General features: G+C 42.1%; 1 pseudogene; it reads left to right on the forward strand.

Annotated features, from left to right (window-relative positions):
• Window positions 1-15,271: 15,271 nt before the first annotated feature.
• On the forward strand, window positions 15,272-22,206 carry LOC117088306 (annotated as a pseudogene).
• Window positions 22,207-25,933: the final 3,727 nt, after the last annotated feature.

The raw sequence follows: 25,933 nt of genomic DNA on the forward strand, positions 1-25,933 counted from the left end.
AAGAAAAGGGTTGAGTACAAATAAGCATTTATTGGGAAACAGTTATCAGTTTCCAGCCTTTGATCATCTTCCATTCCTCCCCCTGAATATTTCTTCCTGAATGATTGGTCAGGTGACAGCTTTAAGACTTAGCTCAAACCTGTTGGAGCCTGGCTGTCCAGATGACCTGGTGTAGCTGGAAAGGATTTTGCCCTGCATGGATGTGACACTGTAGGATGATGTCAGGGGCTCTAGGGTGGGACAGAAACAAGTGGAAACTGGATCTGCCTGTCACTAGCTACTTGACCAGGGCCAAGAGATTTTTCCCTTTCTGAGTTGCCAATTTCTCCACTGTGAACTGCACACAGTGGTAAGTACAGTGGTCACTGAGTGCGTGTAGCGGGCCTGCTGAGAGAATTCATTTAACCTTCTTCAGGCTCAGGGAATGCCCACCTAGTGGGGCTTCTCTGCATCCTATTCCTCTGGCCCTTGTCCCCGTCCTCTGCACTCTACCATGAGGAAAATCAAACTGAATTTTGATTCAGTTTGGGCCGTGTCTTTAACAGAAGCCCTATCTCTCGCAGTCCTGTACTTTGTCTCTGGTTAGTGCACAAGGATTAATGTACTTCAGGTGTTACCTTTTCCTTTGGACTGTGAATTCCGTAAGGCCACGGAGTTTGGCACACTCGTCTTTGTCTTCCCTCCATCTTACCCAACACCTGGAGAGGTACAGCCATTTCATAAGTGTAGGCTGAAATGAAATAAAATGAATGTAGTACATGCCAGAAGGTTGTTTCTTTTAAATACGAGTATACATGAATCTATGCATTCATGCGTGCATCAAATTTATATTGATTACTTCTTGTGTGAAAGATCTCCAAGCTCTCTCCTCAGCTTCAAATATGTAGAAACCTTCTGTTGAGCTGATGAGGAAAAAGAAACATAAATTTTTTAAATGACTGGTCTAAGGTGATTAAGTTATTAAAATGCTTTTTTAGTGCAAAACACTATTATCTATCTATGCATATGTACCTTTTCTTTCTTTTTTTTTTTTTTTTTTTGAGACGGAGTCTCGCTCTATCGCCCAGGCTGGAGTGCAGTGGCCGGATCTCAGCTCACTGCAAGCTCCGCCTCCCGGGTTTACACCATTGTCCTGCCTCAGCCTCCCGAGTAGCTGGGACTACAGGCACCCGCCACCTCGCCCGTCTGTTTTTTGTATTTTTTTTAGTAGAGACGGGGTTTCACCGTGTTAGCCAGGATGGTCTCGATCTCCTGACCTCGTGATCCACCCGTCTCGGCCTCCCAAAGTGCTGGGATTACAGGCTTGAGCCACCGCGCCCGGCCATGTACCTTTTCATACCAGGTTCAGACTCTCTTTTCTACTTAGGTTATGGGGAAAAGCTCATCAGCTTCAGTTGAGATTTTCATTGCTTTGAAGAACTCATTCCTAATTTTCATTGCCTTAAAAAATGATAAAAACTTCTTCGTTATTTTTATCACATTTTTGTCACATGCATTTATTGTCTTCTCTGCAGTCTCGCTATGCATCTCTCAACAGCCTCTTGACTCCACTGTGTTTTTGCATTGGATCCTCTGGGGGAGTAGAACAATATGGCCAACACTCACATAGCACTTATTGTGTGTGAGGTATTATATTGTAAGCACTTTACACTTAATAACTCATATTTATCTTCTGAGGTAGGTTAAGAAAAAAAAAAAGGTAGGTAGATAGTTTTTGCATCTGCAAAGCCCCACTTTGCAGATGAAAAAATTGACTTTAAGTAACTTGCTGAAAGCCCCACATTTGGTAAGCCATGGAGCTGGAATTTGAACCCAGGCAGTCTGTCATTAGAATCAGTGCCCATGACCACCATGCTCCACAGCCACAGGGTACAATGAAGATGGTGCATTGGACACATTTGAATGTAATCCACATGCAGATAGGGTTTGCATATGCTAGTGGGAAAACCCTTTGAATACTACCAGGACTCTATCATCTAGTCAATCTGTAACACCCAGAGGGAGTTCACATTTTTCTGTACTGCCATCCGGTGTAATGTCAGCTCTGTAGTCAGGCACAGGAGGAGATATAGTGGTGGATACTCAATAAGTACTTACAAAATATGAAGGATCACTAAACAGGAAAAGCAGATATTAATACCTTCACCTCTGTGGTTGTAATCAGTAGTCCTCCCTTTCATGAGATAAGGAATTACTTTATAATGTCAACGTTTTTCTATAAATCTATGTTGGGCCATTCTTGCATTGCTGTAAAGAAATACCTGAGCTGGGTAACTTATAAGAAAAGAGGTTTAGGCCGGGCGCGGTGGCTCACACCTATAATCCCAGCACTTTGGGATGCTGAGACGGGTGGATCACCTGAGGTCGGGAGTTCAAGACCAGCCTGACCAAAATGGAGAAACCCTGTCTCTACTAAAAATGCAAAATTAGCTGGCCATGATGGCACATGCCTATAATCCCAGCTACTTGGGAGGCTGAGGCAAGAGAATCATTTGAACTCGAGAGGTGGAGGTTGTGGTGAGCCGGGATACGTCATTGCACTCCAGTCTGGGCAACAGGAGCAAAACTCTATTTCAAAAGAAAAAAAAAGAGATTGGACTGATGACGAGTCTGCAGGGTGTACAGGAAGTGTGGCACCGGCATCTGCTTCTAGGGAGGCCTCAGGAAGCTTAAAAATCATGGTGGAAGATAAAGGGGAATAGGGACTTCATATGGCGAAAGCAAGAGCAAGGAGAAGAGAGCCAGTGGTAGGAGGAGGTGCCATAGTTGACAACAACCAGATCTCGCAAGGATTCACTCACTAACAAGAGGACAGCACCAAGGCATGAAGGATCTGCCCTGATGACCCAAACACCTCCCACCAGGCCTCACATCGAACACTGGGGATTACAATTCAACATGAGATACTGGGGGGATAGCCAAACAAGATCAGTATCCTTGAATGCAGCAGAATGTAGTGATCCTCTCAAACTGAGTGTAAGGGTTTGCTGTACAAAGCATATTACTCATGGCCTCTTTATTTACACTGGTGTGTTGTAATTTAAGTTGGCTGTTGCTGTAGTTTGATGTTCAGCCACTTGCAATCTTGGCTAGCTAACATAAACTCAGACGTTTGGAGTCATACAGAGATTCTTGTTTCCAATGTAGTATGTAATATAGTGACTTGGTGTGGGGGTGTCAATTTGATGACTTCAATATCTGTTACCTAAACATATAAAAAAAAATACAGTCTGTTTCAGTCTTATAGACTGTTATAAAACCAAATGAGGTCATGCCTGTAAACTGCTTTCAGCTCTTTGGTGGAAAATACATTATAAACAGTGTGTCTTCTTCTTATACATAATAACTTGCTGCCAGGGAAGAGCTCAAAATTACTTTACATGGAATAGAAGATATTCATGGAGGTATTTGGAAATTTATGTCAGTCTCCCTTGTACTTATTTTTGGAAATGGCAATTTTTCCCAAATAAGACATAGAAACTTATATGGGCAAATGTGGACTGTTAGAATAAAGTTTTCCTTTATCTAAAATTCTTCCCAAAACTAGACAAACAAGTAAAACCAGATAGGGTGTGTGTGTGTGTATGCGTAATTTTTATGAGAATTACAAATTGGGTCTGTTGATCTCAGGAGCTGTCAATCACTATATAATCAGAGAAGAAAATGTCTTGATGCTAGTATCTTTGTATGGTGGTTGTTTCTGAACTATATTGTATTGCTTTCGTATCATGCACATTGATATGTACACTGAGGTTCATTCTGCATTTGCAAAATAACTCATGAACAAGCCAATGTTCAAGATAACTCGAGTGAAAATAGCATCATAAATGTGTAATAACTATCTAACTATACTGGATCCTGCATGTTGGGAATTGGCAGAGGCCAGTCCTGGATGTGCTCGCTCACTAACTGGGATCCTAGGTTGTTTGAGAACCTGGAGGCAACGTCATGAGCAGGCAACACGATCGCTCTGACTGACCCGGCAATGAGGCACCCAAAGCCCCATCAGAGGCTTTGGAGATGCCATAGGCCAGGTGTGAGACTGAGATGGGCACCAGATGAGTGACCAAGGGCCTGGCACAAAGGGCCCTGCATGGATTTAGCAGAGCATTCCTCAGCCATTTCAGCTGGCTTCTATGCCTACCTGCTTGAGAAGATTTCCCTCCTTGGCTACTTAACAGGCACTAGACAAACTCTGGCCAGATACTTGGAGCAAACAGAAGCAGTTCTACAGATCTGTACTGCAATTATTTGCTTTACACAGATAAATAAAAACTGGGATCAAAACTTTGTTCAAGAGAAGTAAGTTATTAATCCCCCCAGAATTTTAAAAATTCGTTTCTGAATCAATTTCATTAGAACAGAAATAAGTCTACCTCAACGGGACAGATACGGAGAATAGTCTGAAATGAATGGAAAACCAGCTTGCAGTGCTGTCTGGTGGGTGTTGATAACAATGAGGTGCTTCTTTTACCAAAGCAGTGTGTCCAGGGCAGGTGACATGCTCAGAGATCAGGGTAGGGCAGGACGTCAGGGGGTGCCTGGCCAGCAGGAAAGATAATTGTTCATTTTACAGTTTGACCCCAGGTCTAAAGAATCTGCCCAGGGCTGGCCTTGAAGAAGGTTGCATTGTCCCTGCTTTCTGGCAAAGGTAGACTTTCTTTTTTTTTTTTTTTTTTTTTTTTTTTTGAGGCGGAGTCTCGCTCTGTCGCCCGGACTGGAGTGCAGTGGCCGGATCTCAGCTCACTGCAAGCTCCGTCTCCCAGGTTTACGCCATTCTCCTGCCTCAGCCTCCCGAGTAGCTGGGACTACAGGCGCCCGCCACCTCCCCCGGCTAGTTTTTGTATTTTTAGTAGAGACGGGGTTTCACCGTGTTAGCCAGGATGGTCTCGATCTCCTGACCTCGTGATCCACCCGTCTAGGCCTCCCAAAGTGCTGGGATTACAGGCTTGAGCCACCGCGCCCAGCCGACTTTCTTATTTGAATCCTAAAGGCTAAAAGAAAAAGAAGAAAAAGAAATTGTCATTAATAACTGTTGGTGACCTAAAACGTTACACGTCATTCAAACTAATATTCCTGTTGAATGTTGTTATTACATGTCACTCAAACTAATATTCCTGTTGAATATCGTTATTTAATTACATTCAAATGATTGACTTGCTTATTATACTAATGAAAGAAGGAAAAACTGGTAAGTGTAAACCTATCAGTGAAATGGTGCTTCTGACTCAAGAGACTTATCAGTAGAATGACACCATAAAGTTTTCACCTCAAGTAAGGCAAAGCCATATAAGGAAAAAATTCAGCCGGGCATGGTGGTTCATGCCTGTAATCCCAGCATTTTGGGAGACCAAAGCAAGTGGATTGCTTGAGCCAGGAGTTCAAGACCAGCCTGGGCAGCATAGTGAGACCCCTTTTATTTTTATTTTTTATTTTTTTTTATTTTTTTTGAGACGGAGTCTCGCTCTGTCGCCCAGGCTGGAGTGCAGTGGCGCGATCTCGGCTCACTGCAAGCTCCGCCTCCCGGGTTTACGCCATTCTCCTGCCTCAGCCTCCCGAGTAGTTGGGACTACAGGCGCCTGCCATCTCGCCCGGCTAGTTTTTGTATTTTTAGTAGAGACGGGGTTTCACCGTGTAGACCAGGATGGTCTCGATCTCCTGACCTCGTGATCCACCCGTCTCGGCCTCCCAAAGTGCTGGGATTACAGGCTTGAGCCACCGCGCCCGGCCGAGACCCCTTTTAGTTTATTTTTTGTTGTTGTTGTTGTTAGTGCTTATCTATGTCTTGTCATATTTTTACCCCAAATACACTATTTGTATTAACTATTTTCAGTTCATAGAATGTAGATGTATTTCCATGGCAGTAAGTTTTTCTGTATAACCCATATAATCATTTCAATGGGTGCATTATATTCTATAATATGAATCCCTCATCATTTAGCTGATCTTAATTTTAACCTTTTTATTGAACATCCAGGTTTGCTTTCTCTTCTTGAACAAAATACAGATGGTAATTCCTATGTATATCTTTGTTTTCTTGCTTAGTGAGGGTAGAAACAAGGTCTCTTGTTTATTGCTGCATTCCCAGGAATTAACAAAGCACACAGTAGACATGTAGTATAATAAATATGAACTGAGTGAATTAATGGCCTGGTTGTTTCCATAGGATTAGGAGTGGGACTTGATGGTAAGGCAGGCAGCCTGGTGATTGCGGTGGTTGAGCTGCTTGTGGCAGGGACCAGAAGTCATCTAGGTTTGCTGACGCTAGAGGTTGCCTGGGAGAGAGGAAGAGGCACAAAACTGGAGTTGACTTCTTCAGATATTCGCTGAAGGCCTACTGTACACATAAGGGCAGGAAATAAAAATCACTTCCTCTCTTGCTTTGTTTTTCCAAAGTGGTCAGTCTCCCTCCTGCAGGAAACCAACGTTTGAGGCCAGTTTCAGGCCAGTGTTCCTTGTCCTTTTCACCCTGTTATGCCAGCAGTAAATAGAGAAGAATGGCAAAGAGCCTACCAGATTTGAGTCTCTACTTACTACTGGCTCTGTGACCTTCAGTTGCCTAATCCCTGGAACGCTGGTCTTATCTCTGCAATATAGGGGTGATAATAACAGCTAATAATAATAGTTGTTGTACCTTGCAGGGAGTAAGAGATTAAGTGTTAACTATTGCTAGCTAATATTATTATGGATTCAGTAAGCTTCCATAGGTTCCCTTTCATCCTTTTTCATGAGAGAAAGCCACTGGAAGCCTCAGACAAACCAATTTACTGACACATGTGTATATGTTGAGTTTTCTAAAACACAATCATTTTATGAATTAGGGACCATCTGCAGCTACACTGGTTGTACAGTAACACACTCTTTGATTGAGCAGAGAAATTTTTGTTCTTGTTCTCCTAGCTTTTAAGTCATGCTTTTTTACCACATAGCTATTAATAAACAACAGTGCCTGGCACCTTGGTGGAAAGAGTCACTACTTACCAACACCCCCAGCCCTACTCCCGCCCTCTTACAGTAGGAGACGAGGTCTGTATGAGCTCAATGGAAAGCTGTTTCTGAGCTTGGGATTGGGAGAACAAGCTGCAAAATATCATTTGCGGGGTCCAGAATTTCAATGCATGTTGCTCTTTCAGAATAGAATAAATTGTTCATTTCTTCTCGGCTGACCACAGGTAACTCAAAGGTAACCCTAAAACCTCGAAAGAGAAGGAAGGAAAGTGAGCCCTGATGCGGAATGAGCAGTATTTATATTACTGAAAGATGTGGAGCTCTGAATATAAAAAGATAGAGAGTTAAGGGCCAGGCGCTGAGGCTCACACCTGTAATCCCAACACTTTGGGAGGCCAAGGCAGGTGGATCACCTGAGGTCAGAAGTTTGAGATAAGCCTGACCAACAAGGCGAAACCCCATCTCTACCAAAACAAAAACAAAAATTAGCCAGGCGAGGTGGTGCATGCCTGTAATCTCAGCTACTCAGGAGACTGAGGCAGGAGAATTGCTTGAACCCAGGAGGTAGAGGTTGCAGTGAGCTGAGACCATGCCATTGCACTCCAGCCTGGGCAACAGAGCAAGACTCTGTATCCAAAAAAAAAAAAAAGAAGAAGAAGAAGAAGAAGAGAGAGAGAGAGTTAAAAGACAGAGAGTATGGTTTACTTTAAGAAAAATTCTTGAATTCCCCACCAAAAGATCTTTCTTCTTTTCTTTGAGATGAAGTTTTGCTTTCGTTGCCCAGGCTGGCATGAAGTGGCATGATCTCGGCTCACTGCAACCTCTACTTCCCAGGTTCAAGCAATTCTTCTGCCTTAGCTTCCTGAGTAGCTGGGATTACAGGCGCCTGTCACCATGTCCAGCTAATTTTTTTTTTTTTTGTATTTTTAGTAGAGACAGTTTCACCATGTTGGCCAGGCTGGTCTCGAGCTCCTGACCTCAGGCGATCCATCTGCCTCGGCCTCCCAAAGTGCCAGGATTACAGGTGTGAGTCACCACGCCCGGCCCCAAAAGATCTTTAAAAATGGCATTTCTTAGAATCCCATCAAGTTCAAAGGTGTAGAGTTAGAAGATGACAGGTATATGTCTCAGGGACTTACCAACTGGAGCAGGAGCTGCAGGCTTCTGGTGGTAGACAGAAGACCAGGTCGTGTGTTCAACTTGAATCTTGGTGATGGGGCAGGTGACCATTCCTCTCTTGAATTTAAGGAGCCATTGATAAAACAACTGTTAATATGTTAAACACCCACCTTGGAGTCACAGAAGAAACTCCAGGTATCGCCCCACCTAAATCTCTATTAGTCAATTGTAACAAAACAGGCCATTATAGGTTGAACATCCCTAATCCAAAAATCTGAAATCCAAAATGCTCCAAAATCTGAAACTTTGTGAGCACTAACATGACACCACAAGTGGGAAATTCCACACCTGACCTCCTGGGACAGGTTGCAGTCAAAACATAAACTTCTTTCATATGCAAAATCATGAATGATGTTATATAAAACTACCTTCAGGCTATGTGTATGAGGTCTGTATGAAACATAAATAAATTCTGTGTTTAGATTTGGGTCCCAACCCCAAGATATCTCATTATGTATAATACAAATATTCCAAAATTTGAAGAAAATTCAAGGAGATTTCAACTCTTTCCAGCTGTCTTCTTCCATCCCCTAGCACAGAGATTGCTATCATCAACAATCACTTCTATTCCAAGCCCCTTCTTGGCAAAAGTGTGGGCTGCCAGAGCAAAACTGGACTGTCATAAACATATCTATACCAGGCAAGTGAGCGGCTGCATGGATTCACCAGAAAGACCACCACGGTCCCAGTGGACTCTGCCCTATGAAACTCTCTTGACCATCCTCAGAGAAAGATGTGTTCAGTGTAATTTGGCCCTGTACTACTTCCAAAGACCTTCAGTTACCAAGCCACAGCACATCCAAGCTACCATCAAAACATAATGAGGCTGGTATTCTAAAATGTTCAAAAAAAAAAAAAAAACCCGAATAATCCAGCCCTTGGTATAAACAGGCTTTTATTCTCAAGTCAGGAAGATAAACTGATACATATGCTTCCATTAAAAGGTTGACAAACTACTAAAAGTATAGCATATGTACTTAGAATGTTTGCTTTCATCTGTGAGGTCAATATCAACTGGATTTATAATATTCCACACTTCAGATATTGACACTGGGATGAGTGAAAAATAACTTTATTAAAATGTTTTTTTTATTGTACCCTTAAAAACAAAAACAAAAAGGGGCTGACTATTCTGCAAATTTTGAATACCATTTAAGACCTCAGAAAGTCTGGAGGGAACCACAGCTTCCAAAGCCTGCTGGCAACGTCAGCCTAAGAGAGTAAGTGGCATGCACAAGTGACTGAATCAAGACCACAACAAAGTATGGAAGAACTGGGCGGACAGCATCAGGAGTATTGGCAGGAATTTGAAAACCACCAGACTGGTTCCCATTGCAGTGTGCAATAAATAGTCTTCCCTTTGCTTACAGTTATAGTTTGCTGCTCCCTGTGAAGAAGGCCCTCCTTCCCCTCTTCTCTCCTTGTCCACCCCGCTTAGGTGTCTCTTTCATTGATGGTAAATAATGAAAATCCTTGGCAAGGTATAATCATAGCCTGATGACCACACTAAGTATATGCATTTGTACATCTGAGGGTCAGGGCGATGAAGAGGGAAACCAGTCCCTCTGTAATCAAAACAACTTGATAACACATATCATATATTGTAAATATTTAAAACACAGTTAACAAAAATATTTCTGATATTTTACTCCCTCAAGGGCATAGGCCCTTTGTTCAACAAATACCATGACTCCCTTTCTTCTAAAATGTATATCTGAATCTCTTTTCAGACACGAACCTCACTTTGTTTATTACCTTTGATTTCAAAATGTACGTTTGAGGCCGGCACAGTGGCTCATGCCTGTAATCCCAGCACTTTTTGGAGCTGAGGCAGGTGGATCACTTGAGGTCAGGAGTTCTAGACCAGCCTGGCCAATATGGTAAAACTCCATCTCTACTAAAAATATAAAAATTAGATAGGCATGGGGGTGCTCACATGTGGTCCCAGCTACTCAGGAGCCTGAGGCACAACAATCGCTTGAACTCAGGAAGCGTAGGTTACAGTGAGCCAAGATGACACAACAGCACTCCAGCCTGGGTGATAGAGTGAGACTCCATCTCAAAAAAAAAAAAAAAAAGTATGTTTGAATCTGGTCTCAAAATATGTACTAGAGTTTGTATTGTATGCTTATTAACTTTTGAGTCCAAGGATTATTTTCTTTGTAGACTGCAAAACAATTTCCAGAAAGGTGGTGAGGAGGAGGGCTTAGGTTGTACTCAAAATAGAACACTTGGAAAAATTACATGTTATGAATTCAGAGGGAGCTGTCACCAGGCTGGTGGATGTCCAACTCATTTCTTCCGGAATGTAGATTTTTTTTTAAGGGCATGGCAAAAGCCATATTAAAAAGAAATTCACTAGTAGCAGGAGTATGTGCTAACACAGACCTTCAGAAGATTTAAAAAGCTTACTTAACGCCTTCATACATCCAAAGCATGGAAGTATGAACAAAAGTGTTATGAAGAGCTGCTGAGTCCAGTTACCATTCTTTTTTCAAGTCTCTTACTTTAACAACACCTACCTGTGTTTTTCCATTTACATTACAAATTAGAAGAAAGTTAATATGAGACAGACCCTTGCTTACTTAAATGGCAAGAGTGAGGGCAAGAGCAAAGCCAGTTGATGAGTTAAGTTGTTTATTATTGCCTGCATTTACTCATTCATTCATTCCTTCATTCAACACTGAAAGACTGCCTTTTGTTGGGCCAGACCCCATGCCCAGCGCCATATAAATAAGGCTTTGTGGGGTGAGATAAGGAAAAATTAAAGTAAGTACTATATGATAAGCAAAATAATGGAAGGAGATGTAAGAGAAGTACAGAGAAAAGATGGCTTAATTCTACTTGGGAGAAATTACTCAAAGGAGATCTCTGGGGACTTCAGCTGGCATTAAAGAATGAAGATGTCTTTCATTGGGTTTTAGAGGGAAAGAAGGAAGATTCTAGGCAGAGACAAGAACAAGCCCAAGTGCACAGAGACGTGATTCAGCATGGCACACTCAGGAAATTTCAACTGTCACTGGAGCACAGTTTGCAAGGGAGAAAGCAGCAATAGATGACGCTAAAATTTCAGATAATATCCAATTGGAAGTCAAAGTTATTTTTGAAGCAATGGAAGCTGTGGAAGGGTTGCTTGTAGGATATGCTCCGGTCAGATTTTCATTTAGAGGGATCAGTCTGGTGACAGTCTTGGGGTTGGATGAGAAGGAGAAGCAGCAGAGAGTTAATCGGCAATAATCCTTGTGACAGAGGGTGGAGCCCAAGCAAAGGCTGAGGCAGTGGGATGGGGAGAACGTGTATTCAGTAAATATTTGGGGGTAGCATCAGCAGGTCTCTAGCCGTAGATGGATGGTACCATAGGTAAAGGCAGAAAGTTGAGATACCTGCAGCAGTCTCAGTGGCTGGCTTGTATTCATTATAGTAGGCCAGACTAGTGCTTCTCACACAGTTATAGGGAACTTTTACTTTCAATTTGTGATCACACTCACTGTCCATGAGTAGTATGTCACTCGTGCCATATGCAACTCACTACAGGAGTTCATCAGTACTCAACCCGGTTATACCCTGCTCAACGAGATGAATCCACTCATGACACTTAGGTATAATGGTAGTATCAAATTATTATAAAAGCTTCTTAATGCTGTACTCTCGAAACTATGCTTCTCTCATTGTGGACTAGTAATAAATTGTTCACGAATCAGCACCAATTCGTGAACTACACTTTGAATAACTAGATTATGATTAAAAAGTACATTTAAAATCGTCCCCAAATCTCAATGGCTTAACACAAGGGAAGTCTGTTCCTTGCTCACTGTTCACTTAACTGTCTGCACCTGATTGATAAGTGGTTCTCCTCCACTTGGTGACTCAGAGACCCAGGCTCCTTGCACATTCTGATGCACCATCCTCTAGGGCCTTCTCTCGAACTAGATTCATCTGCCAAAAAATAAAACAACATGGAGGAGAAACATCTACTTCTTAAAAACTGTGGCCCAGAATGGCTCATATCACTTCCACTCACATTCCGTGGGTTAGAACTCAGTTGCATGGCCACACCTAATTGCAAAGGAGACTGGGAAAGGTAGTCCAGTATTATACCCAGGACAAAGAGGAAGTGAACTGGGGGGTTGGGAGACAGTCCACGGACTCTGACACGTGAGTATTCTAGATGGTACTCAGAATGACGGTGCTAACAAACCACATAATTCCTTCCAGAAAATATGTTCAGCCTGAGGTGCAGTGAAGCCAAAGACAGACTCCTCAGAGGAGCTCAAGGCTTCCCCACAGTCCTGAGCTTCCACCTATCTCACAGCTTTGTTTGGATTAGGGACAGTTCAGATACAAGCGAAGGCACATCTATAGCTTCTGTGCAAGGCATACGTGCATGGTTAATTAAATATGCAAGGAGTGCCACATGCATATGCATGGACACTCAGAGGTTGTTTATTACCTTTGATTTCAAAATATATGTTTGAGGCTGACATATTGTGAATGGACTGGTTCACACTGTGCAGGAATAGATGCCCCTTTAAGCCCAAAGATTTACAATCTTCGTATCTCTACATACGGCTTTTATCTTGGCTTTATTTGGCAGTCTTGCGAGTCAAAATCATACCTTTTGAGGTGGGTCAAGTTGATTGTTCTTACAAGACAGACTAGGGGCTTGGAAAGAAAAACAAGATCATTTACAACAAAGGCTGAGACTCTAAAACGTTCAATGTGGATTTAGTCTTATTTATTCTCCACTTATTCATTGACTAAATAGCCTCTTGGTTCATTAGTTTTAAGTGCTACAGCTAAATCATTCACATTTCACAGAAAATGTATTGAATGCGATTTAAAATGTCACCCAAATAAAGAAATGTAAAAATGTCACCACCACTCTCTGAGTCCTCTTTATTGCTTTTCCCAATTCAACAACTAGTTTCCTTTACTACCTTTCCATTTTCTCTGCAATAGCCTAAAAATGGAATTGAGGCAAACATTTTTATGGATCATTGGGTTAAATTCCAGACACTTAAGGAAAAGGTTGCCACCCTCTTCAGAAAACAACTCCTTGTGCCACTATGTGACAAGGCATCAAATATTTTAATACAATTGCTAAGAAGACAGTAGTTTTGGACCTGGCACAGTGGCTCATGCCTGTAATCCCAGCATTTTGGGAGGCTGAGGTGGGTGCATCACTTGAGCTCAGGAGTTCGAGACCAGCCTGAGCAGAAAAGTGAAACCCCGTCTCTAAAAAAAGATACACAACAATTAGCCAGGAAGGGTCGTGCATGCCTGAAATCCCAGCAACTCAGGAGGCTGATGTGGGAGGATGGCTTAAGCCCGGGAGGCAGAGGTTGCAGTGAACCAAGTTTGTGTCATTGCACTCCAGCCTGGGTGAGAGAGGCAGACCTTGTCTCAAAAAAAAAAAAAAAAAAAAAAAAAGGAGGAAGAAGAAGAAGACAGTAGTCTTTTGTGGAGGTGTGGAGTTGGAATCCCTATCTGAGCTTCTCCATCTTCTAGCTCTGTGACCTGGGCAAGTGACCGAATCTGAGCCTGGACTTCCTCTTCTGTGAGATTTGGGCAACCCCACAGGGTTGTTGTCTTCAGTCACATGTGACACCAAAGCCTGGCATGTGGCACACACTCAAGGAATGGTGGGTCTACTATTGTGGCAGTGGTTTGTGTCCATCAAAGAGAGACTTTAGAGGCCAAACTCCACTCTTCAATCAGTAAGCATCACAGGGATCTACCATTGTCCACTGTCTCCCAGTCTCTATTCTGGGAAGGACAGGGAGGAAGCAGAGCATGGTTACTGTCTTGCTGCATGGCAGGGTGTATCCATTTGCTGGGGATGCAATAGCAAAGCACCACAAACTGTGTGGCTTAAAACAACAGAAACAGTCTCTCACAGTCCTGGGGGCAAGAAGTCTGAAATGAAGCTGTTGGCAGGGTTGGTTCCTACTAGAGATTCTGAGGGAGAATCTGCTTCCTTCTCACCCACCTTCTGGGGGCTGTTGGCAGTCCATGGCATTCCTTGGTAGGTATGTAGCTGCATCACCCCAGTCTCTGCATCTGTCTTCACATGGTCTTCTTCCTTGTGCATGACTGTGTCTCCTTTCTCTCTTTTAAGAACATCTGTCATTGAATTCAGTCTCACATTCTAATCTGTTGTGAATGGATATGATTTGGCTGTGTCCCCACCCAAATCTCGTGTTGAACTGTAGTTCCCATAATCCCCAGTGGGACTGTTACAGGAAGGGCCCAGTGGGTGGTGATTGAATCATGGGGGCAGCTACCTCCATGCTGTTCTCGTGATAGTGAGTGAGTTCTCATGAGATCTAATGGTTTTATTTGGAGCTTTCCCCAGCTTCGCTCTGCACTTCTCCTTGCTGCTGTCATGTGAAGAGGGACACGTTTGCTTCCCCTTCTGCTGTGATTGTAAGTTTTCTGAGGCTTCCCCAGCCATGCAGAACTGTGAGTCAATTAAACCTCTTTCCTTGATAAATTACCCAGTCCAGGGTATGCCTTTGTTAGCAGCATGAGAATGTACTAATACATGAACTCATCTTAACCTGATTACATCTGCAAAGACTTTCCAAAAAAGGTCACACTCATGGGTCTGGGAGTTAGGACTTCAACATATCTTTGGGGACCATCACTCAAACCATAACACAAAGGACAGCAAAGAAGCAGCCATTCTTTCTCTTTGTGGTGTTTGATTTCCACGGTGCCCTGGAATCCCTTTCACCCATTGCCTTGGCAAAGGTGTAGCAGGGACAAGAAAGCATTTCCCAGAGAGAATCTAAGGCCAGTTAACCTGCACTAAGCATCACTTGGGCCACTTACCCGTTGAAACTAGAGCAGCGCCTGGAAGCATCTTGGATGAAAGCTCACTTCCCTCTTTTTTCCTTGACAAGTTTCAGAGAGGAACCTGGTGTTGTCCACGGCTGTCTCCATATCTTCTTCCCTTTGTGCTCTGTCTCACCTCCTGCACTGAGGGATAGTGGCAGGGACATAGAAATTTTTCTCCAAGAAATATGCTCTCTACTTCCAACACTGCCCCATGCAGCTAGCAAGAAGTTCTAGGACTCAATCATACGAGATCTTTCTCAAAATCTGCTTAACTATCTGCATTAATAATCAGCTTGAGGTCGGAATGGGTAAGAGTTGGTGGTGTTCATCAGCACTGCAAGGTTAGTATACATTGCCACACTTCAATTCCTATATTTTCTCTTTGGTCGTTAGGCTCGCCTATGTGGAAAGAAAGACATACATGACATGAAACTTAAAAAATTATTTGCATGCATGAATAAAACATCATTTAAAAGTAATCAAATTGTTTTAATAAAGTTTTTTTATTCTGAATTGTGAGCACATTGCGAGCAATTGTGAGGGCCTGGGATAAAGAACAGGTGCTTGCAGCAGCTGTTTAAATTTTGTCAGGATCAGCAATGACCCCAAAGCCTGTGGCAATTACCCTCACTGACAAGTTGTCTTAAAAGATATGAAAATAAGGGGGCTCACCTTCCCAAATTCATCTTAGACACCCATTTTCATTGTTGTTAACATGATGCTTTTTTACAGATAATCAAAGGGAAGTAGGCCGTGGTGTCTGCGTTACTGACTTGTTGAACTATTACTGCTTTACTCAGCCTTTCTTTGTAATTATGAGGTGAGAATAAAAGGTGATAAAGCACAGGTTTTCTGGAAACAGCAATGCACTTACATTTCCCATTCGTATCTTGCTGGGCTCTTTTAAATTGTTCAGAGCCCTCAAGAGGGGTCACATTCACACCAAAACATTCGGACCAAATGAAGACATAAACAATGCACTTTCTCTAATCGTTGAACCCAGTCAGATAACATCTGATATAAAGCACAAGAATGAAGTCAGCCTGCAGAGGATTAAATCTGCCAGGCAGCACAGCTACAGATCAAGCTCGCTTCTAAGGTCAGACTCAAAGACCAACAAAAGACCAACAGGTGTGTAAAGTCTGGTAGGTTAAAGGTCTTCCTTGCCGTAGATATAGCATGGGGGAACAAGAGAGCCAAAGGTTTTGTTGAGACTTGTTAACTACAACTATGAGAGTTAAAAGTTGAGTTTGGATGTTGCTATACTTAGCTTATTCAAAGGATTATCTTATTTAGTTTTCTCTACCACTCAGAGATCTTTAAGATAATAGTAATAAGGCTATTATCTTAAAAGGCAAGTACCAACATGGATTCCAAGCACAAAGAAATTATATCAATGGAAAATGTAGCAATTTTAACTTACTTTAGATTGTTAGATATATTCTATTTTTACGCCAAAATGAAATGCCCAAAGGAAGAATATGAAATCCACGTTATTTTAGTTATACAGGAAGCTAGTCTATTCTTGCTGTTATTGTTTTTGTATGATAAAACTTATAAGAAAATGAAACTATGATTTTTATAAGAACAAATAATAAAACATCTAGAAGCACAAAATATTTCCCCCTTAAAAAATATTATTTCAAAGTAAGACTGGAACTGTTGTCTTTAAACTGAGTTGTTTCCTTGTTTAGTCTGATATATTACTGAAATTTACGGTTTTATCCTAAGGTAGAATTGACTAAAATTTAGCATGTAGAGAATATAAAGATCTTTAAATAAACATTTAGAACTTAGGCACGACCAGGTGCGGTGGCTCACACCTATAATCTCAGCACTTTGGGAGACTGAGGCAGGTGGATCACTTGAGGTCAGGAGTTCAAGACCAGCCTGGCCAACATGGTGAAACCCCGCCTCTACTAAAAATACAAACATTAACAGGGCATGGTGGTGCGTGCCTGTAATCCCAGCTACACAGGAGGCTGAGGCAGGAGAATCACTTGAATCCGGGAGGCAGAGGTTGCAGTGAGCCAAGATGGCACCACTGCACTCCAGCCTGGGTGACAGAGAAAGACTCCGTCTCAAATAATAAATAAATAAATAAATAAAACCTAGGCACTGAGAAGTTTACCAAAACATATATACTTGTTGTAACAAATAAATATAGATAGATAGTTAAGTGGTAGCTAATGAGGGGGAAGCCTTCCAAGGTGAGTTTTAGCTATGTTAATTCATCATTGACTTCAACCTAACGTGTGATATATAAGGATGAATTCTTTCCATTTATTTTATTCACCAAGAGAATGCTTTCTACTGTGGGACTGAATGAGTGGCAGATTATCTTTCTTTGGCAGCCATAAAATGCCAAATAGTACTTGTGGTACAAGTATCCAGATCACAGAAGCATACCGCATGGTCATTTCCATTTTTCTTTTCCATTTTGTAAATGGAAAATAACAGACTTGATGGTCCATGGTTCTACTGACCTCCACCCCACAGATGCTCTGCCAGATGTCTGGGAAAGCACATGATAAACTACTTGCTACCCAGGGGATGGCATCATTCTGATGTTCGGTGTTTTCCTTCACTTTTGGCCCTGGGTCTCTGCAGCGTGGGCCAAGGGATCTGATCCCAGCATGATCCTATTTCAACCCCTGGATGCTGGGAGCGTCCCAGCTAGAGGTTTTGTGAATTACCATACCAGATGGTGAGGGTCACGGTTCTCCAACTGGGGCTGAGTTTTATTACTGCTAAATTAATAACAGTGATTGACACAATAGGAGCTAACAAGAGATTTTTCCCTTCATTCTGGCCACTGTTAATTCTAGCATCTGTAGACATTAATTTCCTTAAATTAATTAGAATATTTGGTAATGCAAGGCAGCAAGGGGGACGGTGTGGTGGAGGGCAGCAACAATGATAGAATTTTGTAGACTTCTTTGAGTCCTGGTAAGAAAACTCAATAAGAACATACTCTTATTGTGTCCTGAAAACTGGTTAGTTGTTCCCTAAAGAAACAAGACCCTTCATTCTAATTTCTGTCTTACTGCTTCCTCTGGTTAAGAACATCGGATTAATGAAGTATTGTATTACGGCAATCATTTGTTGGGAAAGTACGAGCCTGATTTGGTGGAGATAGGAGGAGTGAGGGCAGGAACAGGGGGTTGATCCCAACATGATGCCAGAGGTTTATTTATGAACCACTTAGACTGTACCTGTTTAATTAAAGATGGATTTTCTCATTTTGGGGGTAGAGCCAAGAGTAGGTATACCTTCTGCTATGCTGCTAAGGTGGGCTGGTACTCATGAGGTACGAGTGAAACACAGTAAACTTAAATGCCACCTTCCATTAGATTGCTAGCAAAAAATGACTAGAGATTCTGTGTTTCACTGCTCCTGGAGGAGTGCTGAGCATGCGAGAGGTTGGGGGCATATCCACAAAACCTGCAGGCAGATCTAGGGGACAAGCTGCACTACCACAAATCTGGGCGGGTACCTCTCAGCAGCAACTCCAACTGGGTTGTCACCTCAGTCAGCCCTGGAGAGATGGCCACCATGTTCTCTCTATTTTTGGAGTCACGTGTCATTGAGAATCCCCAAGCACAAGCAATCCTCCAGTTTTTTCAAAATATATAGCTATACACTAAAAACATTCTTCAGGTTTTAATGTATTACTTGCAACTAAATTCAAACTGCTGCCCTAAATTTGAGTTGGATGGGCCAGCGTGATATTTTAGGCTCACCAGCTGGCTCAGGGTAGTCTGCAGACCAAAGGAAGGCAGGCTTGTTACAAAGCAGTGTTATTTGAGAAAAAATACCCCAAAAGTGCTAGGATTCTCACAGAGTTAATATCCAAAGTTTCCAGAGTTTCAATGGACATTCCAAGATTACTGGGTTTCATGGCAAAACCAAATGAGGGTATAGTTTCCCCAGCTTTTCATTCTTGAGTACAACCTAAAAGCAGCATCATACAGCCAAGACTCACCCACTTCAGCCTAAGAGGCATAAAATCACTTCCTGATCAAACCTGTATTAATTTAGAAGCTTCTAGATTATTGAATATCAAGCTTGTCCAACTCACGGCCCACAGGTCACATGCTGCTAAGGATGGTTTTGAATGTGGCCAAACACAAATTTGTAAACTTTCTTAAAACATTATGATATGTTTTTTGCAATTTTTTTTTTTTTTCGCTCATCAGCTATCATTAGTGTTGCTGTATTTTATGTGTGGCCCAAGACAATTCGTTGTCCAGTGTGGACCGGGGAAGCAAAAAGCCTGGACACGCCTGCTGTATTAATATCTATCTATCTATATAAATTATATATACATAATATATTATATATATTATATATATAGTGGGTGCCTAATACCTGAATCCCTTCTCTGGAGATTGAAGGAAGCAGTAGGATAACCTGGAGAGAATTCTAGGAGTAGCAGATATGGGTTCTTCCACTGGCCCAGAACTTGTTGTGTGATCTTAGGCAAATGCCTTAAAATCTCTGGGCCTACTTTCCCAGTCTGCACAGTGAAAAATTACATCTGAGTCTCTTAAGAACTGACTCATCTCTAAAACTCTAGGAATATCTCATCATACTATAGGCCAGAAAAATTGTTTAGCATTCATTTTCAAATCCTATATCTAGAAACATGCTTGAGGTCCCTTTATGTGTTGAGTCAATATTTGCCTAGGAGAAGTTCCACAGAAATATTTTAGAGGGATAGTGACTTATGCAGAAATGCAGAACTCTTAAGTGTTTCATCACATTACTGGTGTCTTTCACAAGACTGTTTCTTCTTCTTCCTTTTATTCTTGAACATTAAAATGTTGTTAAAGATTGTGTCAGCCACGAGGCCACAAGTGTGAAGCAGAGTTGAGTTTGCCTGCATGAAAATGGGTTAACGTCACCCCTCTAAAGTGGGTTGTTTTAGTCTCTCCACAATTTACAAATAAATTTTGTATTTTACCTAAGCTAGTAGAAAGTAACCATTTTTAACCAGTAATGGGAGATGAAAGTATGCGCATGTATGTTTATGCACATATGCAAATATATTTGTATATATATAAAGACCATGCTAATTATCATCACAAGTTAAAGTACCATATTCCACCTCAATAATGCTTTAAAAATATAAGGCAAACTATGTAATATTTATTAAAAAAGTTTTAATGGGAAAAAGTTATAAAACCACAAGATATATTCAAATCAAGACTTAAAATACTTTTCTTAAGTCTCTCCTACCGGTCTCATTTCAGACTTCAGTAAACCAGCTCTTTTTTTTTTTTTTTGAGACAGAATTTCGCTCTTGTTGCCCAGTCTGGAGTGCAATGGCAAGATCTCGGCTCACCGCAACCTCCGCCTCCCGGGTTCGGGCAATTCTCCTGCCTCAGACTCCTGAGTAGTTGGAGAGGCATAGGCCACCAAGCCCAGATAATTTTGCATTCTTTTTAGTAGACACGGGGTTTCTCCATGTTGGCCAGGTTGGTCTCGAACTCCCGATCTCAGGTGATCCACCTGCCTTGGCCTCCCAAAGTGTTAGGATTACAGTCGTGAGCCACCGTGCCCAGCCATAAGCCAGATTATCTTTTACTGGTCCTAAACTTGAAAAATGATTTTTACTTAAGTTTTCTGGGAACTTCTGTCCTGAGAAGTTTCCCTACAGTCTCAATATTATGATGACAGTCTCGTATTGAAGAAGACTGCTCTAAGCAAGTCTAGATTCAGAGAACTAGGAATTCTCCTTCCCCAATTCCACACACCAGATGTTTTTCAGGGGTGTGTGTGTGTGTGTGTTTGCGTGCATGTTTTCCCTCTCTTGTTTTAGCTTAACCAAACAAAAGCAGCAATGCCAACTATTTACTTACCATTCCAACATACCTAAGTATGGTACAATAAAAATATTCTAACCTGTTGTATCACAGTAGCTGTAATACCAATCTTCAAGTTATATTCAGCATCTGCCACAAGTCACATTTGTTTTTGATGTAAGTTGAATTTACTCATGTGCCTATGAAATGGAATCATTTTTATTATTTATGGTGTATCATTTACCTGCTGTACGAATATTTTTGCAGCTTTTTGTATGTGCCAGCTACTTTTCTGAGCACTGGGTATTCAAAAAGGCAAACCGAAACGAAATATAAATATATGGTGCTAAAGGCGGTCACAAGTCAGTTGTGCAGTAGAGGTAACCTGACTCCCTGAGGCTCACTTTGCAAGTGCTAAAATTGTCACACAGTTCCCCGTTGTTTGAACCAATCCCAGTCCTTGTGACTAGGGCAGCTGGTCAAATCATATATTCACTGCTAAACAGTATTATAAATGCATCTGTCTTGGGTAAAGATTAGCCTATCATTCTTGTGCCATTGGATATCACCCCTGTGCTTGTTGTCCTGAACAGTGTCCTAATGGAACAGCAAGACTGTGCCCTTCTCCTCCTGAAAGATATCATCCAAACAAATAAAGAAGTTGCTTTCAAAGACCTGGATGTGGCCATTCTCTTGGACTCTGTGCCAAGAAAGAAAGGTGTATGGAGGAAAGATCTACTGAAAATGTAAAAATCTTCAAATGGCAGGGTGCAGCCTTGGAGAAATATGACAAGAAGTTCATTAAAGTTATTGCTATGGGAAACAAAGCCAGTATCAACTGCCTGACTGCCTCCAAATTGGCTCCATCCAGCTTCAAGGAGAGCTTCAGTTGCTTGACTTGTTTGGATCACAACCAAACTCAAGCTCAAATTACTCTTAAACCTGGTGTGACTGCCGACAGTGCAAAGAATGTTACACATCTGGGGAAACCATTCCTTGACTCAGTATCCGTATGTCAACCAAGCCAAGGTGAAGTTGCAAGGAAAGGAAGTTGTTTACGGAGCTCTAAAACATGACAGCTGGCCCCAGGGAGAATTCACGACTGTGCAGCGACATGGTGCTGCTGTCATCAAGGCTTGAAAACCATCCAGGGCAATGTCCACTGCAAGAGCCATCTCCAACCACCTCAGAGACATCCGGCTTGGAACCCCATAGGGAGAGTCTGTGTCCACCGGGGTTATCTCTGATAGTGACTCCTGTGGTATTCCCAGTCATCATTCTACTCATTCTCTGTTGTATTCAAGAATAAGACCTGGACATTTGTTGAAGCTCTCTCTATTAATGATTCCTCATGTAAGAAGATGGATCTTACTGCAAAGGGACTGGCAGGGAAGAAAAAGAAACTGCTTTAGAATTGCTTTCTTCTGTCTGACTATAAATCATTTTGATGTTACTAAATGCCCCAAGCAGGAGAATCTAAATGTCGTCTTTTGACACTTGCATTAAATAATAATACCGCTATGTGTAAATTACTCGTGAAAAATAACATGTTTTGAGGATTATGTGTTTCTCAGGACAGACCTGCGAGTGACAGTTTATTATCATGCCATTAATCCTGCATTCTAAATAAAAATATATGTTCATATAAAAAATAATAAAGGCAGCACAGGTTCCACCCTCTCTGATAGACACTCATTCCATCTAGATTTTGCTTCTTCTCATTTCCTTCAGAAATAGATCCTAAAATGTACAGAGTCCAAGCAATGTGTGAGGTTCTATCCACATCTTCTTACCAGGCCAAGCTACTTTAAAAATATGCAAACAGTGTTTGTGTGTGCATAAGTAGGCTCAAAATTTATCACCATGATTCCAATGTGCAAAAAAATGAGAGATTTTCTTTAATTGACCTTATCTTGGTCTTGTTCTCTAAAATGCTTTATTTTTGTCAACTGAAAAGTAACAAATTCTTTTAACGCACTGTGCAGAGTTAACATGGCAGGCCTGAGATTGCTATCTTTAGAAAGCCCTGCTTGCGAGGTTGGCCCTTGGCTGGTGTGCAGGAATTTGGATTTGGGGAGGGTTCCCACCATTCCCAGAACGGATAAGAAGGACTCACTGTGCCTAAACTGTACAAACAATATGGTTTCTGCCAAACAACCTCTTTCCTTCTGAGGGTCTGGAATTTGGGTATGTGCCAGGCAGCAGTGCCTAGTGACCCGCCCCCAATACAAACCACAGATCCTAAGCTTCCAATGAGCTTCCCCGGTAAACAACACTTCGGACCTGAGGTCACAACTTATTGCTGGAGGAATTAAGTGTGTCCTATGTGATTCTGGTGGGAAAGGATCCTTGGAAGCTTGTGTCTGACTTCCCTGGACTTCGCCCCATGCGTCTTTTCCCTTTGCTGCTTGTGCCTGGCATTGCCATGGGTATGACTCTATGTTGAGTGCCATGGGTATGACTCTATGTTGAGTCCTGTGAGTCCTCCTAGTAAATCCCTGAACCTAAAGGTGGACTTGGGACCCCTGGACACATATTAATTATTGAGGTGTCCTATGTGCCAAGCACTTTTCTGGGAGCTGAGGATATAGCAGTGAGCAAAACAAAAGTCCCTGCCCCATGAATTTTACATGCCTTGGGGGTGAGAGGGTGGAGGAGGAGAGGAAGGAGACTTGTCTATACAAAATAGACAAGTAAATTGTGTAATGTGCCTAACGATGAGAAGTGATATGGAGGAAAATAAAGCCGGAAAGGAAGTAGGCAATGTTGGATTTGAGGCCTGTCACTTTAAATAGGGGAGTCATAGAAGGCTTTCAGTTAAGATCAGTAGGAGAAGGGGTAGGAATATCTGGGGAGAAGGCTTTCTAAGCAAAGGGAACAGCTGGTGCTACAGGCCCTGAGCTGCAAGCATGTTCAGTTCGGGGACAGCAAGGCGGCCAGTGTGGCTGCAGGGCAGGGAGCCACAGGCTGGAGGGGTAGAATATGAGACCCAAGAGTGCAGAGGGCTGGATCAGGTGGGCCATTGCCAGCTTTCTGGCTTTTATTCTGAGTGAGGCACGAAGTCATTAGAGGGCTGTGAGCAGAGAAGCGACATTAAAAGATTTGTTTTTAAAAGTATCACTGTGGCTATTGATGGAGAATACATTATAGGGTGGCAAAAGCAGAAGTAGGAAGGACAGTCAGGAGATTATTGTAATAACCTGGGATCCATGGGTGAATTAGATATGTAATGGGGGAAAAAGAGGGGAGACAATAATGATTCCAGGGCTTTGAGCCTGAGAACTTGATGAAGTTGCCGTTTACTTTGGGGAAACTGAGGAAGCAGCAGTTTTGAAGAGGAAGAAGATAGAAATTGGATTTTTTTTTTTTTTTTTTAGAGATGGAGTCTCATGCTGTAACCCTGCTGAAGTGTCGTGGCACAATCTTGGTTTGTTGCAGCCTCGAACTCTTGGACTCAAGCAATCCTCCCACTTGAGCCTCCCAAGTGTCTGGGACTACAGGCATGCACCACCACACCTGGCTAATTTTTGTATTTTTTTGTAGAGATGAGGTCTCCTTATGTTGCCCAGGCTGGTCTCGAACTACTGGACTCAAGCAATATTCCTGCCTCAGCCTTCCAAAGTGCTGGGATTATAGGCGTGAGCTACTGCTCCCAGCATGGAAATTTGGATTTTAGATGTGTTAAATCTGAGATGCTTAACAGTCTAGTAAAACCATACAGTTGATATTTCTATTTTGTAGATGAGGAAACTGAGGCACAGAGAGGTTAAATGATTTGCTCAGGACCACACATCTGAGAAGGTTTCATATCCTCAGTCTGGTTCCAGCATGTATTCTCTCAACCCCTCCACTATACTGGACTTGCAATCTTCTAAGCTAAAATGACTTCCCATGATGCAATAATAGATAAACATTAATAACAAATACATAAATATTATTCAAATAAGATTAATACAATATAATAAATAACAAATATTTATTTGTAAATATTATTATTATTATTATTTTGAGACAGAGTTTCACTCCTTGTTGCCCAGGCTGGAGTGCAATGGCACGATCTTGGCTCACGGCAACCTCTGCCTCCCGGGTTGAGGTGATCCTCCTGCCTCAGCCTGCCACGTAGCTGGGATTACAGGCATGCGCCACTACGCCCGGCTAATATTTGTATTTTTAGTGGAGACGGGATTTCTCCATGTTGGTCAGGCTGGTCTCGAACTCCCGACCTCAGGTGATCTACCTGCCTCAGCCTCCCAAAGTGCTGGGATTACAGGTGTGAGCCACTGCGCCCAGCCTGTAAATATTATTTATTTGCAGTTTGTTAGCATACGGATGGCTACTAAGTAATCGATAAAATCCAGTTTTCCCCAGGAAACTGTCTATCGGGAAGTTTCAAGACCGTGCATTGCCATTTGATATTGTTGTTCTGCCTATAATTAATGAACGATAACCTAATAATACAATAAAGAAAACAGAAGAAAGAAAAAAGGGAAAAAATATTGCTTAAAACCCTAGGAAGACTCCCACACTATAAGAGTACATATGCACAAGCTTAGTCTTTGCAGTGTTATCTGTAATTGCAAAGTATGGGAAATGCCCTAAATGCCTGAACAGAAAAGTGGTCAAACTACAGTATGTCCACACAATGGAGAATAATGCAACTGTAAAAAAGAATGAAGTGACCCGTATGAACTGATAGTGATTTCCACAATATATTGTTTAGTTTTTCTAAAAAAAGCAAAGTCCTAAACAATGACCGATAGTAGACTACTTTTCAGGTAGGAAAGAAAGGAATTTATATATATGTGAATATACTTACTTTTTCAAAAAGGTATACCAAGCATGAAAGATATTGTTCACCCACTAGAACAGTATGAAAGAAACGAGGGGAGGCCGGGCACAGTGGCTCACGCCTGTAATCCCAGCACTTTGGGAGGCCGAGGTGGGCAGATCATGAGGTCAGGAGATCGAGACCATCCTGGCTAACACGGTGAAACCCCGTCTCTACTAAAAATACAAAAAAATTAGCCGGGTGTGGTGGCGGGTGCCTGTAGTCCCAGCTACTTGGGAGGCTGAGGCAGGAGAGTGACGTGAACCCGGGAGGCGGAGCTTGCGGTGAGTGGAGATTGTGCCACTGCACTCCAGCCTGGGCAGCAGAGTGA

This window comes from Trachypithecus francoisi, unplaced genomic scaffold (genome assembly GCF_009764315.1).
Source record: "Trachypithecus francoisi isolate TF-2019V2 unplaced genomic scaffold, Tfra_2.0 Lachesis_group10, whole genome shotgun sequence".
Taxonomy (NCBI): Eukaryota; Metazoa; Chordata; class Mammalia; order Primates; family Cercopithecidae; genus Trachypithecus; species Trachypithecus francoisi.